General features: G+C 46.0%; 1 pseudogene; it reads left to right on the top strand.

The window, feature by feature from the left end:
• The first annotated feature begins 661 nt into the window (after positions 1 to 661).
• The window catches only part of LOC127654565 (mitogen-activated protein kinase kinase kinase kinase 4-like), a 58,538-nt pseudogene continuing 38,655 nt past the window's right edge, over positions 662 to 20,544 (top strand).

Here is a 20,544-nt window from a genome sequence, read left to right as displayed (position 1 = left end):
CATTTACACGCCATTTGTCCAAATCTTCTGAAACTTGGTGTACATGCTTCATTTCTCATGGGGAACAAAAAAGCATCAAGGACCCATAACTTCCGCCATGATGGATTTTCCCGTATGTTGAAAATTTGCGAAAACCTACAAAACTCTTCTTCTCCTGAGCCGTAGCTCCAATTGACTTGAAATTTAGTACACATGTGTAGAATTGAAGTCTTCGAAAACGTTAATTAGGAAAATTATTACAAAATGGCTGAAAGGGGCGTGTTTATGTAAATGTACACATTTTATCAATATATACGTGTCAATAAACCAACTGTAATTTTGACTGATGGTTTTTCAAACCTAACATGCTTCAAGATGACAACTATGTTGGCTTGAGAAAGCTAACATATTGTTATATTACATCAACTTATTATTATAATAATTATATTTTTGTATTTTTCTAAGAGATTTAATGCTACAAGCACCAAACTCGCCACAGACCTGGGGACTGTTCTGAAGTTTGCTGGTATGTCTTTTTTATCTGATGCGACTTAAGCTTTTTATATAAATGATGATCAAAAATGTAAAAAATCCCATCGATTTACAATGGCTGAGCAAAGAGGCTCCCTCTACTGAAGTAACTCTGTCTACCAAATGCACCTCTACTGGAGCAATCTCTCTAATGGAGCATTTCGGTCTACTAGTTGGTGGAGCTCCAGACTTAGAAGCCAGATTAATTTTGTTTGCGTCTGCACGAAGGTATGTCAATTGTGTGTTTTAATGCTTTCCAGTTTGAACATTCAAGCGATTTTACACTATTCAACTCAACAAAGGCAAAACAACTCAAATAAATTTTTGCGAGCAGTTTGTGTAACACAGCGAGCCGTGTTGCATCTAACGCACGCACCCCGATGAGAGTTCGCTTTCGCTTCTTGCGTTTGAAAGGACAATTGCATACAACAAAATACATGATATATCGGGGAGTCTGTTATGTCTCAAGTGAACAAACAGTTGATAAAGAAATCGGGTATCAATATATTGAATTCTGGCATCATTGCAGGGATCAACACAGGCGCTGCTGTGATGTCCTGTTAGATTTTTCTCTCGAAACAGCGGAAACAACTTAAACAAAATACTGCGTTATTTTTGCCCATACAGATACATGTAAGACATTGTTACAAATGATAAAAGGTGTACTTTTATTTGTGTACACTTACAGAAACTTATAACACAAACATGAAACATATGTCTAAAGAAAGTAGGGATGGGCAGATCGATCCTAACGTAACAATTCTTCAGAGAATGATGTTGTATCAGGGTTGTCTCTGACAAAACCCGATCCGCGAGGCGAGATAATTTTTGCTTGCATCTTCCCGAAGGTTTGGCGGTTGTATACAATGTTTGCAAGTTTGAACAGTCAAGCGATTTTACACTATTCAACTCAACAAATGGCAAAAGAACTCAAATAAATGTTTGCGAGCAGTTTGTGAGACACAACGAGCCGTGTCGCGTCTAACGCACGCACCCCGATGAGAGATCACTTTCGCTTGAATTCTGGCATTATTCCAGGTGACGTCCTGCTATTTTTTTCTCTCGAAACAGCGGAATAAAATGCTGCGTAATTTTTGCCTATACAGATCCCATACTGAGCCCCTTCATCTCAGCTCACCAAAAAAAGCCGGCTGAAACAGTTTGCGATAGTTTGACTATAATTGGTGTTAAAACAATAATTAAATTAATTAAATTATTACATGAAATCATACTCTACCTAAACCACAATGTATTTAAAAATGCATTGGTTTTTTATGAAAAAGAATGCTTATAAATCTAACCATTCAAAACTATTATGAACAGCATAATATATAGAATATTGCACCATATCAAAGAAAAATAAATAACAATTTGCAAAACTGCAGCATCCCAACAAACAGAAATAAATGTAAAAAAGAAGGATGCCTTTGTAGTATAACTTTTTAAATGTATATATACAATGTGCATATAAATGTAACAATTCAAAACAATCTGAACAACAAAATAAGATGGCACCGCCCTCCCTCACGCATCATTGATTCATTGGTTGACACTGCGTGTCTGATTGACAGGAACAACCGGTTAGGCTGTTAGTCAGAACGTGTGTGCACTTGAGCATTTAGGCCTGTATTTTATTTCTTTTTTCATTTGTTTGTACTTTGTTCGTTAATTCTATTCATTTAAATCTTTTGATTATTCATATCTTCATATTTTTATAAATAGATTCGGCTCTTCTGATATGCGAGCCGACTCCCAACGTTCACCTACAGTAGCCGACTAGTTCGCGAACGTCCAATCACTACTATGAGTGTGCAGCTGTCAGCTTCTCCTCTCCTCACCTGCACAGGTGATATTAAAGCAGTTGAAATAGTGCAGTTGTTGCTTCAGAAATTTATCAAGCATCCTGTATGGCACTGTTCTAAAATAAAACCTTTATCATCAAGTGTGCGCACTGTCCTGACAAACGAGTGACCGGCAATGACAAAAGCCAATGAAATGGAGAGCTCGCAAGCGTAGAGAAAGGCATCTCCTGAACCGCTGCCTCATCATTATTTTCTTCTGTTTTTTCCCCCATTGTGTGCAAATCAATGCAATTATCGGTGCAAGCTCGTCTTTCATGTTGTTTTGAATTTCGGGATCATAGTTTAATTTGGGCACAAATGGTCATGTGTTTGATACAGCTGGTCAGCAAACAGTCGTGTTTGTGCACTTGACTTTAGTGTATGCACTTAACTTGTGTCTTTGTTTACACATTTGTCTGTGGTGTGCACCACTGCTTTGCCGTGATTTAAACTGAACTCAGAATCGATTCTGATTCTTTTTGAGAATCTATTCAGAATTGTTTGAGTATGAATCGCGATGCATCGCTGACATTTTTTTTCCAACAGCTCTATAAAATAACTTGGGACACTGTAAAGACCTTTCTATTGACTGGAAAAACACCAGAAGAAAGATGCCTAGGGTGCCTGCTCACCTGCGTGAATGTGCCATAGGCATGCTGCAGGGAGGCATGAGGACTGCAGATGTGGCCAGGGCAACAAACTGCAATGTCCATAATGTGAGATGCCTAAGATAGCGCTGCAGGGAGACAGGAAGGACAGCTAATCATTCTAATCGACAGGATGGCCACAACAACTGCCCGAGTTACACCAGGAATGCACAATCCCTCCATCAGTGCTCTGACTGTCCGCAAAAGGCTCAGAGAGGCTGGACTGAGGGCTCGTAGACCTGTTGTAAGGCAGGTCCTTACCAGACATCACCGGCAATAATGTCACCTATGGGCACAAACCCACCTTCGCAAGACCAGACAGGACTGGTGAAAAGTCCTTTTTACTGATGAGTCATGGATTTGTCTCACCAGGGATGATGGTCAGACTCCAAGGAATTAACGTTACACCAAGGCCTGGAGCAGGATAGATTCTGAGGTGGAGGATCCGTCATGGTCTGGGGTGGTGTGTCACAGCATCATCGGACTGAGCTTGTTGTCATTGCAGGCAATCTCAATGTTATGCAATACAGGGAAGACATCCTCCTCCCTCATGTTGTACGCTTCCTGCAGGCACATCCTGACATGACCCTCCAGCATGACAATGCCACCAGACATACTTATCCTTCTTTGCTTGATTTCCTGCAAGACAGGAATGTCAGTGTTCTGCCATGGCCAGCGAAGAGCCCGGATCGCAATCCCATTGAGCACGTCTCAATTACATTAGAAATACATACAGGTTAACAATTACATTAAATATAATTTAAAACAACACAGTAGACAACACAAAATGATTATATAGAGAAGCAACTGCATGTGTCCGTGAACAAGGATGATATAATAGTTTTAAAAGATGAAATTGAAATTAGTGTATCTAGTTTGAGAATATTTTGCAGAGCATTCCTGTCGCGAGCGGCAGCAGATTGAAAAGAAGCAAGACCAAAGGCAGAGGGAATACGTAATTGAAGACGAAGTGAGGACCGGGTGTTGTATGTGACAGGCTTTGGATGCAGCAGGTGACCGAAGTAAGGGGGAGAGCGGCCGAGAAGGGTCTTGTAAATGAATCCTGTTGGATCGGAGGGTCAGGGCTAGGGCCATCAAAAATGTCCAGGAACTTGGAAATGCCTTGGTGTAAGAGTGGGGTAATATCTCACAGCAAGAACTGGCATATCTGGTGCAGTCCATGAGGAGGAGATGCACTGCAGTACTTAATGCAGCTTGTGGCCACACCAGATACTGACTGTTAATTTTTACATTGATATTGTTCAGGGACTCATTATTTCATTTCAGTTCATCACTTGTCTGTGAAACTTATAAAATTTTTGTCTCAAGCAGTAGAAAGTTAGAGGACATTTATTTTTTTGCTTAGTTTATATTATCTGTAATTTTATTTGTACATCATGGGTATATAACTGTGGTTCATTATGCAGGGAATTTCTGCACCATTTTGTTAATTTCAACATGTAGCTGAGAACTTGTAAACCAATCCATACAGATGAACAAATCAAATCAATAATCTTGTCATTGTATCAAACTGTTATTCCACAATCTGAAATAATAATAATCTGCAAATAATTAAGCTCTTCCACTTCTCTCTCCCTGTGGTCTCTTGCAGATCTATCGTGAACGTTCCGGGTGAGTCGACTCTGCGGCAAGACTTCATCCGTCTACAACAGGAGAATAAGGAGCGTTCGGAGGCGATGAGATGACAGCAGCTCCTACAGGAGCAACAGATGCACGAACAGGAGGAGTACAAGCGCCAACTGCTGGCTGAACGTCAGAAACGTATTGAGCAGCAGAAAGAGCAGAGGAGACGACTTGAAGAGGTGAGAGGAGACAAGCTCAGAGAATGACAAGATAATGGCAAGAGGAAGAGTTTTGTGTTTTGGGGATTTTGCATCTTTATTTGCAGATATAGTAAAGGAGTGACATGATATTATTAGGGAGAGAGCAGGGGAAACAAGGTCAGGACACAACACAGGCCAGACTCAAACCACATTAAGCACTACAACTATGAGGATGCCCTTCTTAGAGACTTATTTATACTGTGTGAGAAAAATAACCAGGGCAGACAAAATTACTACATGATTTCAGTTTGATTGAAAACGCATTCATTCAGTTGGAGCATTAAATAAAACCTGAATCATAAGAGTAACAGCAGAGTGGCTTTTCTATACTACAGCAACAGAGATGTGAGCGAGAAATAAGGAGACAACAGGAGCGTGAGCAAAGGAGGGAGCAGGAGGAGAAGAGACGAGTGGAGGAGATGGAGAGGAGACGCAAAGAAGAGGAGGAGCGCAGAAGAGCAGAGGAGGAAAAGAGGAGAGCTGACCATGAACAGGTGAGGGTTGAAACCAGTCACCGTCAGAATATTATTATAATACTGTAATTAGAACTGATTTTTTTGAACATATTGTCGTGTTAATGTTCTGGTGTTGTGTTGGGAGGCTGATGGACTGTGTGAAGAAATAATTGAATAAGTTCAGTTTAATTGGTGCATTTGTTTGGCAGGAGTAACTGGTTTGTTTGTTTGGTTGGAGTATATCCACCTGTATATCTGGTTTATTAGTTTGGCAGGAGTATATCCGTTAGTGTAACTAGTGTTTTATTGTTTGTTTGTTTGTTTGTTTGGCAAGAGTATGTCTGTAAGTGTAACGTGTTTGTTTGGCAGGAGGATATCCATAGGTGTGTGTGTTTGTTCAGGATTGTTTGTTTTTTTGGCAGGAGTAACTGGTTTGTTTGGCAGAAGTACTGTATATCTGTCAGTGTAACTGGTTTGATTGCTTGCTTGTTTGTTTGGGAGAGAATAACCCTTTTGCATGGACTTTGTGCTTTTTAACCTTTCAGACCTTTTACATGGAGAAACAGCTATATTACACACTAAAGGATAAAAGCATAATAAATGCAAAGGATAAAAGCATAATAGGGCCTCTTTAACCCTTCTCTCTAATTTCAGGATAATAAACCAGGCTTTGGGAGTTATATATGATGGGATGTCACAAGCCTTAACCGTTTTGAGGCTGCAAATAAATAACAAATGTTGTAATGGAAAAGAAGATTGATGATTCAGGATCAAATCAGATTGATTTATTATTTTCCTTAAACCATTCAACAGTAAATTTGAGCTGGCAAGCAAGCTTGTACCACTTAACATTTTAACATCCAAGCCAACCTCAGACCCATAAAGCTGAAGTTTGGTGCATTTTAATTTAGGCTTTCTTTTTGCTCCAGATAAATGAACCCAGCCACACATTAAGCTGTTTTATGACCTTGTTTGGTAATATAATTGGTATCATTTGAAGTGATTCAGTTTGCCGGGGTTCAGCTCATATGATGCAGACGGGAAAATCTTCACAATGCTATTTTTACATCCCAGATTGAGTCTCGGGGTAAAAGCGGATGCAATAAAGATAAAAAGTTTCAAGAGCTTTAGTCTGAGCCCTGCCACAGCACCACAAACAAACAAATTACAGTCAAGGTCTTTATTTACAGTTAATGGAACAAAGTATTGTAAATAAACAATAAAAGGGATGCAATGGCTTCAGGAGAGGGCAAGGCCAAAACAACAAACAAACAAACAAACAAATCTAACTGAAGTAAACCTCTTAATAAACTACAAAGAAAAATAAATAAATAACACAATTATACCCTAGCTCCCTTCCTGGCCCCAAAACAGGAGCAAACAGAGTTCAGCAAAAATTGCACCCACCTCCCTACAGCTTCCAAATAAACATCCAATAAAGTAGGTGTAATACCTGCAGTACAACAAGGAAAGACAAACTTAAATATAGCTGCAAGCAGCGATTACGGGCCCAAGCACCATGGGCCCATTTCCACTCGTTGGCTTTCGGAAAACAAAGCATGATGGAAACAACTCAACATTAATGTAAACTTGGACCCTAAACATACAATGTGTAATAGATATATGCCACCATTCCAGTTTGACTACAACTTTATGTAATTTAATCCACTGCCATAACAACATTATTAAAGTGACATTTCCTTTCACCAGTTGGTGGCGCTACAGTTTAGGATGAGCTCCCACCCCTTACGGTTTGTAAAGCTGCATATCTCAGCAACTACAGTCTGAGTAAAAACAGCATGAAAAAGTAAATTTCTCGCAACATCATATTGGAGATTGACCGCACGGCCTGATGCACGCTACCTAGGTCAATACCGAATGGATGGCTAGGCTTAAATGGGCGAGGGTTTGGTGCCTGTGAATTGATGTCAGAGTGCTTTCTAGTTGACTTGGGACCAGTGAGAGGATGGCCAGCCATATCCAAAATAATAAGAGTAACAGTGTTAGTGTTACTGTGAGAATCAGTCATATGAGAAATAGAGTTACTGCTCATCGCTGGTGGAGCTTGTGACTGTTAGATGCAGACCTTTTTATTTACCACTGTTATTATAACTGGAGTTTACATTCCCCCCAGCTCTAACGCTAAGTAAACGCTCGGTGAACTGTATGGGGCTATTAGTGAACTGCAGAATGCTCACCCGGACGGACTGTTTATTGTCGCCGGAGATTTCAACCATGCAAATCTCAAGACAGTGCTCCCTAAATTCTATCAGTATGTGAACTTTGCAACGAGAGGGGCGAACACGCTCGATCTTGTTTACACAAACATCCCAGGCGTGTACCGGGCGGAGCCCCGACCCACCTCGGCTACTCAGACCACATCTCTGTTATGCTAATCCCAGCATACAGACCGCTCGTCAGATGCACAAAACCGCTCCAGAAGCAGGTGAAAACCTGGCCAGCAGGAGCCATCTCTGCTCTTCAGGACTGTTTTGAGTGTACTGACTGGCACATGTTCAGGGAGGCTGCAACATATGGTGACTCTACCAACTTGGAGGAATACACAGCATCAGTGACCAGCTACATAAGCAAGTGCATTGATGATGTCACCTTCTCCAAGACCATCATCACACTCTCCAACCAGAAGCTGTGGATGACTGCGTGCGTGCGCTGCTGAGGACCCAAGACTCCGACTTCAGAGCAGGTAACAATGCTGCCCTATGAACAGCAAGGGCCAAACTGTCCCGGGCAATCAAAGTGCACACATGCCCAGAGAATCCACAGTCACTTCCAGGACAGCGGCGACAGGCGGCATATGTGGCAGGGCATCCAGGCCATCACCAACTACAGGACAACATCAGTTGCCTGTGACAAAGATGCCTCCCATCCTGATGTGCTGAATGAATTCTACGCTAGGTTTGAAGCACAGAACGACGTGGTGGCGAGGAAGACCACCCCTCCTCCCAACGACCAGGTGCTCTGTCTTACCACAGCTGATGTGAGGAAAACTCGACGTAGAGTCATCCCACGGAAGGCTGCTGGACCAGACAACACTCACACCCATCATCATGAAGTGCTTTGAGAGGCTCGTCATGAGGCATATTAAGACCCAGCTGCCCCCCTCACTAGACCCACTGCAGTTTGCGTATCGTCCCAACCGTTCAACTGACGCCATCGCCACCACCCTCCACCTGGCCCTCACCCACCTAGACAATAAGGACTCATACGTTCGAATGCTGTTCATAGACTTCAGCTCAGCATTCAACACAATCATTCCTCAGCACCTGACTGGAAAGCTGAACCTACTGGGCCTGGACACCTCCCTCTGCAACTGGATCCTGGACTTCCTGACTGGAAGACCTCAGTCAGTCCGGATCGGGAACAGCATCTCCACCACCACCACCACACTGAGTACTGGGGCCCCCCAGGGCTGTGTGCTCATTCCACTGCTGACTCACGAACCACATCATCAAGGTCACCGATGATACAACCGTGGTTGGTCTCATCAGCAAGAACGACGAGTCAGCATACAGAGAGGAGGTGCAGCGGCTAATGGACTGGTGTAGAGCCAACAACCTTTCTCTGAATGTGGACAAAACAAAAGAGATGGTTGTTGACTTTAGGAGAGCACAGAGTGACCGCTCTCCACTGAACATCGAAGGTTTCTCTGTGGAGATTGTCAAGAGCACCAAATTCCTTGGTGTTCACCTGGCAGAGAACCTCACCTGGTCCCTCAACACCAGCTCTATTAGAATTCCCAGCAGCATCTCTACTTTCTTCGAAGGCTGAAGTAAGCACATCTTCCACCCCCATCCTCACTACATTCTATAGAGGGACTATTGAGAGCATCCTGAGCAGCTGCATCACTGTCTGGTTTGGGACTTGCACCATTTTGGACCACAAAGCCATGCAGAGGATTGTGAGGACAGCTAAGAAGATCATCGGGGTCTCTCTTCCCTCCATCAAAGAGATTTACAAAAAACACTGCATCCGCAAAGCAACCAGCATTGTGGATGACCCCACACACCCCTCACACAAACTCTTCACCCTCCTGCCGTCTGGCAAGAGGTACACACACACACGTGTCCTGAGTTGCACTTTAATTATTGTAACTTTATACCTTGCTGCTACCTCAATAACTGTTATGTCCATTGAACACTATCTCATAGTATGTTGTTTACATCTGGCATTTTTTAGAAACTGTCATCTTTTTGCATTAATGTGTACTGGACGGATCTGCACTGTCTCTCACTGTGCCTATTGTCCTGTTAAATTTAGTAATTTTATTGTAATGTCCCATACTTTTTGCACAGATTTGCATGTGCACTTTATATAGGTATGTTATTTAGTCTGTGTAGTCTCATGTGGTTCTGTGTTTGCACTATGTTGTTTTATGTAGCACCATGGTCCTGGAGGAACATTGTCTCATTTCACTGTGTACTGTACTAACTGTATATGGTTGAAACGACAATAAAAACCACTTGACTAGAACCAAACGATACATACACATTCATATACACCCAGTTTAGGGCTGCATGATTTTAGCAAAATTGTCGATTATTGCCTTTGATATTGTAATCGTGATTATTAATGTCGATTAAAATATTAAATTACCATGATGTCACAAAGAAAGCAACCGTGTGGTTCTTCGGAGTAGCAGATTTCGATGGTAGATATGAGCTGCGCTCCAGTTTATTTTAAGCATTATATTGTATTGTATTTTATATTGAATTAATGTATGTTAAGGTAAGGCAAATAAAAAATATTTTAAATGGATATCTATAGTATGGAATAAATTAAATTATTGCTAATTTACTACATAAATTATTAGTTCACGTACAGTAAATAAATGGCATACTCAAAATTCAAACCAAGTTCAGTAAGACCTTTCATGGAGAGACAGGGAACCAGTCATCCTGTTAGATCAGGGGTGCCCACACTTTTTTGCATGATGATCTACTTTTAAATGACCAACTCAATAAGATCTACCAACTAAAAAAATGCTTGTTGGGACTACTGCATGTATCCCTACATGGAATTCATCTTCAAATTAATAAAAAAAATAAAAATAATGTTCAATATTGATATCATCCAGTTTTAACACTAAACCCAAAACACCTACAGCACCATAGATTACAATAGACAGGGCATTTACCTTATTCTGAAGACTTGCACTGAATGGAATCAGACAGTTTTGCATAACCAGTTGGTGGCGCTACAACCGTGACCCACAATAGTCACATCAAAGTGATCAGCCCGCAAGGATAAACATTTGGCTCAATTTTGACGTTTTTTTATTTTCTGCACGCAGAAGATATGAGACTTTTCCTTATTAAATTTTTGACATTATTTTATCGCTTCGCCATGGCAACACCGTTCGATATATCAGAAAACCCTCCGCAACTTAGCATCGGCAATGTCTTGGCATGATGTCGCCCACATTTGGTACCTGTAACATTAAATCCCTGGGAGGAGTATTTTAAATTCCTCGGCATGCCTTTTTCAAACAATCCAAAATGGCCAACTTCCTTTTGGGCAAAGCCTATGACTGTGAGCATGAAAGTTGTCCGGCTTGATGAGATCTATATATGTACAAAGTTTGGTGACAGTACCTCAAAAGGTATGTGCTAGATAGCCCCCCGAACATGCCCATGTTCTAGGTGGTGCCGAAGAGCCCCTTCACCCCCCTTCACCCCCCACCTGTAACTCTGCCACGCCCTAATGGCCAGTGACTCTAATGCGTGTGCAAACTTTCAAGAGATTTCACGCATGTTATGCACCCCAAAAGTACCGAAAACCTTGAAAAGAATAATAATAATAATAAATATAGCTGCAAAAAGTGATGAGGGCCCAAGCACCATGGATCCATTTCCACTCAGTGACTTTCGGAAAACAAAGCATGATGGACACAGCAACAACTCAACATTAATGTAAACATGGACTCTAAACATACAATGTGTAATAGATAAATGCCACCATTCCAGTTTGACTACAACTACATGTAATTGAATCCACTGCCATGACAACACTATTAAAGTGACACACTTCCTTCCACCAGTTGGTAGCGCTACAGTTTAGGACGAGCTCCTACCTTGACAGTTTGTAAAGCAAATCGACCGGAAGTCATTCATTTTCTATGGCAGTCAGCGGCGAGAGACGGTGGTGTGGCCGTCAGAGGAAAGTTCAAGTGCTGGCAACATTATGGTAATGAGTTGTGAAGCGGTTCGGTGGCAACCTATTGGAATATAGAAGTGCTCTGCTCTAGCAAAGTCTAGAGAACACAACCGTGTAAACTTTGGTTCCCACCAAACATTAGTTCCGAAGACAAAATGGAAGAGAAACTGATTATTGCCGTGGTGGGTTTTCCCGTAATATATGATCTGTCCCTGTTTGCTTATAGGGATATAAAAAAATTTAATTAAAAAATTAAAAAATGCGTGGACAAAGGTGTCTGAAATTGTTGGTGTGCCAGGTGAGTTGATGAAGTAGATATTATGGTGTACATAATATTATATAATAATATACTAAAATATTTTATGAGAATATGTCACGAACCCCTTTCCTCTGCCCCATCTCAGCTTCCTCACACACGCACACTATCTCCCGTCTCAGCACACAGGCACTCCATGAGCGTGCTCGCTTCCCGCTCCTCGCTCCGCCCCTGAGCCTGAGCGCTCTTTTCCTCCATCGGGCTTCCACGCCCGGTTTTGCTTTTACGAGCTCTCGCTCAGTAAGCGATCTCCCCTCTGGCGCACTCGGCTCTTCAGCCTGAACATTATGACCACCTTGCACTCACGCGCTTTCTATCCCCACATATTAGTTTCACCTGCACTCGTCTCGTCACCTGTCATTGTTCACACCTGCACTCGCCCCTATATAACTCACTAGTCTTTCGTTTGTTTAGGGTTGGTTATTGTATTTAGATTCCCGTGTTTTGACCCTCAGCTAGTCGCGTCTAGTTTTGACTTCCCCACTCTTGATTACCCTCGTAGCTTGCCAACTCCCTATTCCTCTCGTTTCCCTGTCTTTCGCTCCCGCTTATCCCGTCTTGTCTTGTCCATAGTTGTTAACTGTTTTCCCCACTTCGACCCCCGCTATCGTTCACCTCCCTCACTAGATCTGCCCCCTTGTTCATCTCTTTGATTCCCGGCTCTTGACCCTACGCTTCCCACGACTACTCTTCATTGGATTTGCCCCTTGTATGTACTTTTGCCTGCCTGCAAATAAACGCAGTTTTTGACTTACATTGTGACTGTCTCAACTTGTGTGCGTTACAAAATAACCAACCTCACCGTTGACAGTCACAATGCCCCAGCTAAGGAGTCGCGCAGCTCACTAGAGCGGAGGTGCATGTCACATTCGGCGCGGAGCTACAGTGTGGAGAGATGACCACGCGCTCACGGCCCAGGGGCAGCAGGTATGCGCTATTTCTGATTTTTTTACCCGGTTTCACCTGTGTCTGCCCCTGAGCCCGTTTATGCATGTCTGAGCGCCGTGAACTCTCCACCCCGGAGAGGTTTTATGGCTCTTCCGGCGCGAGACCAAGGGGTTTCTATGCAAGGCAGCGACATTATGGACCCAGCGGCCCAACTCGTGGGTTTGCGTCAGGGAGCCAAACCGTGGAGGCTTATATTATGGATTTTTGTGTCCTGGCGTACCAGGTGAAATTTAATGAGGTGGCTCTGAAGACCATTTTTCAATGTGGTCTGAATGAGCCAACCTCATCATTAATGCCTGGTGGTCGCTGTCCCCTTAACCTGGCTCAGTTTATTGACCTCGCCCTACTGTACTCTGGTTCCTCGTTCACTGTGGGGGAGGCAGACACTGAACCAACGCTCCACACCAAGACCCCCGTCTCGAAGCCTACCACGGCCCCCATCTCGAAGCCTGACACGGCCCCAGTCCCTAAGCCTGACACGGCCCCAGTCCCTAAGCCTGACATGGCCCCAGTCCCTAAGCCTGACACGGCCCCAGTCACGAGGCCTGTCACGGCCCCAGCCTCGAAGCCTGGCACGGCCAGCGAGTCAACGCCCATGCCCGCCACGGCCAACGAGCCAGCGCCCATGCCCGCCACGGCCAACGAGCCAGCGCCCATGCCCGCCACGGCCAACGAGCCAGCGCCCATGCCCGCCACGGCCAACGAGCCAGCGCCCATGTCTGCCACGGTCAGCGAGCCAGGGCCTGTAGCCTCGACCGTCCCCATGGCCACGTCCCCTGTTGGCCGAAGACGTAAGAGAAGGAAGAGGGCCCCTTCTCCCCAGTCTCGTCTTGTGCTCAAGACCGCAGAGGGTCCCGCAGAGTCTCCCACGGCTCTGCAGACCTCTGCTCCGCCCTCAGGGTCTCCCACGGCTCTGCAGACCTCTGCTCCGCCCTCGGAGTCTCCCACGGCTCTGCAGACCTCTGCTCCGCCCTCGGAGTCTCCCACGGCTCTGCCGGGTTCTGCTCGCCCCTCTGAGCCCTCCCGGGCTCCGCCTCACGAGCCTCCTAGGGCTCCTCCTCACGAGCCTCCCAGAGCTCTACCCCTCAAGTCCCTCAGGGCTCCACCCTTCAAGCCTCTCACGGCTTCGCCTCTCGAGTCTCTCAAGGCTCCATCCCTCGAGTCTTTCATGGCTCCACCCCTCAAGCCTCTCATGGCTTCGCCTCTCGAGTCTCTCAAGGCTCCATCCCTCGAGTCTTTCAGGGCTCCACCCCTCAAGCCTCTCACGGCTTCGCCTCTCGAGTCTCTCAAGGCTCCATCCCTCGAGGCTTTCATGGCTCCACCCCTCAAGCCTCTCACGGCTTCGCCTCTCGAGTCTCTCAAGGCTCCATCCCTCGAGTCTTTCATGGCTCCACCCCTCAAGCCTCTCACGGCTTCGCCTCTCGAGTCTTTCATGGCTCCACCCCTCAAGCCTCTCACGGCTTCGCCTCTCGAGTCTCTCAGGGCTCCATCCCTCGAGTCTTTCATGGCTCCACCCCTCAAGCCTCTCACGGCTTCGCCTCTCGAGTCTCTCAGGGCTCCTCCGCCTCTCAGGGCGTCCCCTCTCGAGTCTCTCAGGGCTCCTCCGCCTCTCAGGGCTCCGCCCCTCGAGTCTCTCAGGGCTCCTCCCCCTCTCAAGCCTCTCAGGGCTCCCCCTCTCGAGTCTTTCAGGGCTCCTCCTCCTCTCAAGCCGCTCAGGGCTTCGTCTCTCGAGTCTTTCAAGGCTCCCCCCCTCAAGCCTCTCGAGCCTCCCAGGGCTCCCCCTCCAGAGCCTCCTACGGCTCCACCTCCCGAGCCTCCCAGGGCTCGGCCACTAGAGGCTCCTATGGCTCTGCCTCCCGAGCCTCCTACGGCTCCCCCTCCAGAGCCTCCTACGGCTCCACCTCCCGAGCCTCCCAGGGCTCGGCCACTAGAGGCTCCTATGGCTCTGCCACCCGAGCCTCCTACGGCTCCACCTCCCGAGCCTCTCATGGCTCTGCTCCCAAAGACTCCAGAGCTTCCTAAGGCTCCGCCTCTTGAGCCTTCCACGGCTCCACCACCCGAGCCTCCTACAGCTCTGCTCCCTAAGACTCCAGAGCCTTCTAGAGATTCGCCTCTCGAGCCTCCTACGGCTCCGCCTCTCGAGCCTCCTACGGCTCCACCTCCCGAGCCTCTCATGGCTCTGCTCCCAAAGACTCCAGAGCTTCCTAAGGCTCCGCCTCTTGAGCCTTCCACGGCTCCACCACCCGAGCCTCCTACAGCTCTGCTCCCTAAGACTCCAGAGCCTTCTAGAGATTCGCCTCTGGAGCCTCCTGCGGCTCCGCCTCTAAATCCTCCCTTGGCTCCACCTCCAGAGCCTACCAGGGCTTCACTCCTGGAGCCTTCTACGGCACCACCACCCACGGTGTCACCTCCCTCGGCTCTGCCTCCAGAGCCTTCCAGGGCTTCACCTCTGGAGCCTCCTACGGCGCCACCTCCATGGGCTCCACTTCCAGAGCCTTCCAGGCCTTCGCCCCTAAAGCCCCCCTTGGCTCCACCTCCAGAGCCTTCCAGGCCCTCGCCCCTAAAGCCTCCTTCGGCTCCACCTCCGGAGCCTTCCAGGCCTTCGCCCCTAAAGCCTCCTTCGGCTCCACCTCCAGAGCCCACCAGGGCCTCGCCCCTGGGGCCTCCTGCGACTCCACCTCCCTCGGCTCCGTCTCCTGAGCCTTCCTCGGCCCCGTCTCCTGAGCCTCCCTCGGCGCCGCCTCTTCGGTCTCTCAATTCCCGCCTGCCGAGTCTCTCACGGCTCCGCCTTCCAAGGCTCAGTCTCCCAAGTCCTCCACGACTCCGCCTTTCACGGCTCCGCCCCTGAAACCTTTCCTCACTGGGTCTTGCCTGCTCCCCTTGTTACCGTTCCTCTACCTGTCCTGTGGCCTCTTCCCTGGCCTCCGGACCCTATTCCTGTCCGGTGGTCACCTTCCAGACCCCGGACCCAGTCCCTGTCCTCCAGTCTCCTTCCAGACCTCCTGACCCAGTCTCTGCCCTAAGGCTGCCCCCCAGATCTCCCGACCACCCGCCTGTCCACTATGTTCCCCTTGACCTTGCATTGAACTGCCCATTTGACCCCCATGGACTGTTTCATTTTTCCTTTATGCCTTCTGTCCCCATATGGTTTGTGTGTTTTGTGTGTTTCTGTTCCCCGCGAGCTCACACGCTCGTTCTGTCCCCCGCGAGCTCACACGCTTGTTCTGTTCCCCCGAGCTCACACGCTCGTTCTGTTCTATCGCACTCCACGCAACCCAGCGTGGCCGTCAGGAGCCGTCCTTTTCAGAGGGGGGAGTACTGTCACGAACCCCTTTCCTCTGCCCCATCTCAGCTTCCTCACACACGCACACTATCTCCCGTCTCGCACACAGGCACTCCATGGCGTGCTCGCTTCCGCTCCCTCGCTCCGCCCCCTGAGCTTGAACGCTCTTTTTCCTCCATCGGGCTTCCACGCCCGGTTTTGCTTTTGCGAGCTCTCGCTCATAAACGATCTCCCCCCTCTGGCGCACTCGGCTCTTCAGCCTGAACATTATGACCACCTTGCACTCACGCGCTTTCTATCCCCACATATTAGTTTCACCTGCACTCGTCTCGTCACCTGTCATTGATCACACCTGCACTCGCCCCTATATAACTCACTAGTCTTTCGTTTGTTTAGGGTTGGTTATTGTATTTAGATTCCCGTGTTTTGACCCTCGCTAGTCGCGTCTAGTTTTGACTTCCCCACTCTTGATTACCCTCGTAGCTTGCCAACTCCCTATTCCTCTCGTTTCCCTGTCTTTCGCTCCCGCTTATCCCGTCTTGTCTTGTCCATAGTTGTTAACTGTTTTCCCCACTTCGACCCCCGCTATCGTTCACCTCCCTCACTAGATCTGCCCCCTTGTTCATCTCTTTGATTCCCCGGCTCTTGACCCTACGCTTCCCACGACTACTCTTCATTGGATTTGCCCCTTGTATGTACTTTTGCCTGCCTGCAAATAAACGCAGTTTTTGACTTACATTGTGACTGTCTCAACTTGTGTGCGTTACAGAATATATGCTACTTGTGATTAAGGTTGCAGCGGTATACCAGTTTCACGGTATACCACGGTTTGAAAATTGACGGTTATCATACCATGTACATTTGCTTATCTACGGTATTGAGAAAAAAATGCAGCTGGATGGAGAATCTCACATGCGCATCTCCTTTCCTCCTTGTCTGCCTGTCAGACTCATCAACTTGCGTCTCCCTCTCACACACACACACATACAGCGGAGAAAATGTCAGAGAGAAGTGAGGCAAGGGGGTCTTGTGTGTGTGTGTGTGTGTGTGAGTGGGTGTGTGTGTGTGAGTTAAAGCAGCGTTTCTCAACTGGTCTATTCGGACTGGGTCGCGGACAGCAGGGAAAGAACAATGCCATGGTTCTACCATTGAAGATATTTTGGCGGCCGCCCAAGTGATCTACTATTTAGGACTGCCGAGCCAGATTTAATGATAATCTTGCAAACAGCTAAAGCAGACATGGGCAATTTACCGCCCGTGGGCTGGATCAGGCCCTCCACATGGTTTAATGTGGCCCACGGCTCATTTATCGTAAAAGCGTTTTTTTTCTCATTGGATAATTCAGTTAACTTGCATAGGGACGTCACGTGCCTCCACAAGCTTTTAACATGCTCACAGTTGCCAGATAAGAGACGCAACACCCCCAGTTTGAGATTTATTCTTGCGCAAATTGGAAATATTCCGCCTAATATTATACTTATTTTGTGCAATCTGGCAACCATGCACACGAGTGCACTTTTTCTGTCTCTCGCTTTCCCCTTTGAACAAATTTAGCGATCTGTAGTGCAATATTCTGCTCAAGGAAAAGTGTTATACAGCTCCAGTGTCCATTCTTGAGGCTGCTTGTGATGTTTGGTGCTACTAATTTTGCAGGTAAACCTTTTCAGTGATTAAATTAAATATTTAGATCTCAGCATCATTGACATGTGAGCAAAAGCAAGCCAGAGTCGAATATTTATATTTATTTTTTATTTGTGCAATTTAGAAATGTTGAAAACATTTAAACAATACTTTAGGCAATTGCAGAATAGTCTCACTAGTCACAGAAAATTAAAAAATCAGAAAATTGATGACACAACTATTTCTGGTTTTAAAAGATACAAAAAACAAATCAATGCAGAACATTGTATCCCTATGCACTACTTAAACCCCGATGTGGCCCCTTTACCAAAATAGTTGCCCACCCCTGATCTAAAGGCTTCTCATCTGCACTTTCGCATGAGTGTAACTTATTTAAGACTAGAACACTGACCTAACCATGGTAATAAGGAGCCTTTCCTTCTGTGTAATATGTGTATAAATATGTAATATTAGTTAACAAAGGGATAATAATGTGCTCATATAAGTAAATATGCTCTTACATTTTTAAAAGGGGGGTGAGAAAACCTCCTGATGTCAACAACAAAAATAATGTCACTTGATGCATCTCTTGTACTTGAAAAATATGCAACATAAAAGGAAATGCAACCCAGGATACATTAAATACAGGTTATATTTAATCTATGGCAGGTTGACACTTGATTTCCAATGTAAAATCTGTCCTGAAGCAAAACCAGTTGAGAACCACTGAGTTAAAGAAACAGACAGGAGCAGTTTATGTTAATGATTAATTATCATAGGACATTACTTTAAAACAGGGGTCTCAAACTCAACTTACCTGGGGGCCGGTGGAGGTAGAGTCTGGGTCAGGCTGGACCGCATCAAGTATTCTACAAAAAAAATATTGAAGTACTCCAAAAAAGGAGCACAACTGATCCAATCTTCTCAATCTTTATTATTAACGTTTCTTCTGAACTGTTCCTCTGAATTTGAACATTCCACTCGAATGGTTCTTCATGAGCTGTCCTTCTGAACATGAATGGTTCTTCAGAACATGAATGGTTCTTCAGAACATGAACGGTTCTTCAGAACATCTCTCTTGCCTACTCCTTGCTGCCAGAGACCTGGCAGCGCTTCCCCTCACACAGCTGAGACACATTTGGCTTGAGGGAGGAAACAGTTGAAACCCTCAGTGTGGCTTGAAGATGCTCATCAGTAAGTCTGGACCTGTACTTTGACTTATTGAAGTTCATGGTGGAGAATAGCTTTTCACATAGATATGTGCTCCCAAAAAGGCACATGGTCCGCTTGAACATTCTGGAGAGCTCAGGGAAGGTGGGTGGCAATTCTCTCAAAAAATGTCCAAGCTTGTCTGCGTTTCCACTCACCTCCCTGAACTTGGCTTTGAGTTCAGAATTGCACTGCAGGTCAATGAGCTCCATTTGAAGTACAGGAGGACTATCTTGCACATCGAAGGAGAAGGGGTCAGCAAAAATTTGAAAAGTGTCTCTGTGTGTCTTCAAGTCTGCAAACCTGCGATCAAATTCCTCCTGTAGCTTCATAATGGCATCAACACTGAATGGTGTGCCCACATCCACAAGTGCCTTGCATGCTGGAAAATGGCAGAGGTTTGTCTGAGAGAGCTGGGCTTTCCATAACACAAGTTTTGAGGAGAATGCCCTCACATTGTCATAGACAGCACTGACAAGCTGCCCCTGGCCTTGTAACTTCTTGTTCAGTACATTCAGCTCCTGTGTGATGTCAACAAGAAAAGCTAAGTCCATGAGCAATTTGGGGTCACTTAACACAGTTTTCACTTCTGCTTTCAACTCAAAAAACCTCTTCAAGACGTTTCCCCTACTGAGCCAACGTACCTCTGTGAAGTAGAGCACATCCTCATATTCTGACTCTATTTCCTCCAAAAAGGCGCGGAATCCCCTAGCTCTGATATGATTGATGCATTTCACAACAACAGACATCACATTGACAAACCTCAGGCATTTGCCGCAAAGAGCCTGCTGATGGATAATGCAGTGCAGAGCAATGGCCTCCTCCACATTCTCCTCTTCCAGTTTCCTTTGAACAAGTGCTACCAGTCCATTTTTCCTTCCTGTCATTGATGGCGCACCGTCGGTCGTTATTCCAGTAAACCTCTTCCATGGCAAACCTGCATCCTCAATAGCACCACACAGCTGGCGGAATATCTCCTGAGCGGTGGTCTGACCATGCATTGGAATCACAGCGGAATCACTCCTCGATCACTTCAAAATTGTCGTCAACACCACGGACATATATTGCGACCTGCGCGGTGTCAGTGTTGTCCGTGCTCTCATCAAGAGCGACTGAGTATGCACAAAAATGTTTGGCTTTCTCACTGATCATAAATGTTTTCTGAAAGGTCAGAAATGCGCTCTGCCACTGTTAGCTGAAAGGCTGATGTTGCTAAACTGACCCTTCTTTTCTGGACAGAATTTACTTGCAGCTAGTAACATGCACTTTTTGATGAACTCGCCTTCCTTGAACGGCTTACCGGCCTTCGCAATCATCTCACTCACCACGTAGCTAGCTTCGACGGCTGCTTCATTCTCTTTCTTTGCTTTCTTGAATAAATCTTGTTGCCTCAATAGACATTTTTTAAGATTGGCGACCCGGTTCTTTCTCTCATCTCCATGGTATTTTGTATACTCCTCAGCATGTCTAGTTGAGTAATGACATCGGATGTTATATTCCTTGTACACCGCAACTTTCTCTGTGCATATGAGACACGTAGGGGTTCCCCTGTGCTCGACAAAAAAATATATTCCGTCTCCCACTTTTCCTGAAAATGCCTGTGCTCTTCGCCAACCTTTCTCTTCACGGCACGTTTTGAGAGAGACATGACTGGAACTGGGTGATGGCATATATTTTGACTAATGTGACTAATGTGA

The sequence above is a fragment of the Xyrauchen texanus genome, chromosome 14 (genome assembly GCF_025860055.1).
Source record: "Xyrauchen texanus isolate HMW12.3.18 chromosome 14, RBS_HiC_50CHRs, whole genome shotgun sequence".
Taxonomy (NCBI): Eukaryota; Metazoa; Chordata; class Actinopteri; order Cypriniformes; family Catostomidae; genus Xyrauchen; species Xyrauchen texanus.
Note: the sequence above shows the minus strand (reverse complement) of the source record. Positions and strands in the feature narration are given on the sequence as shown.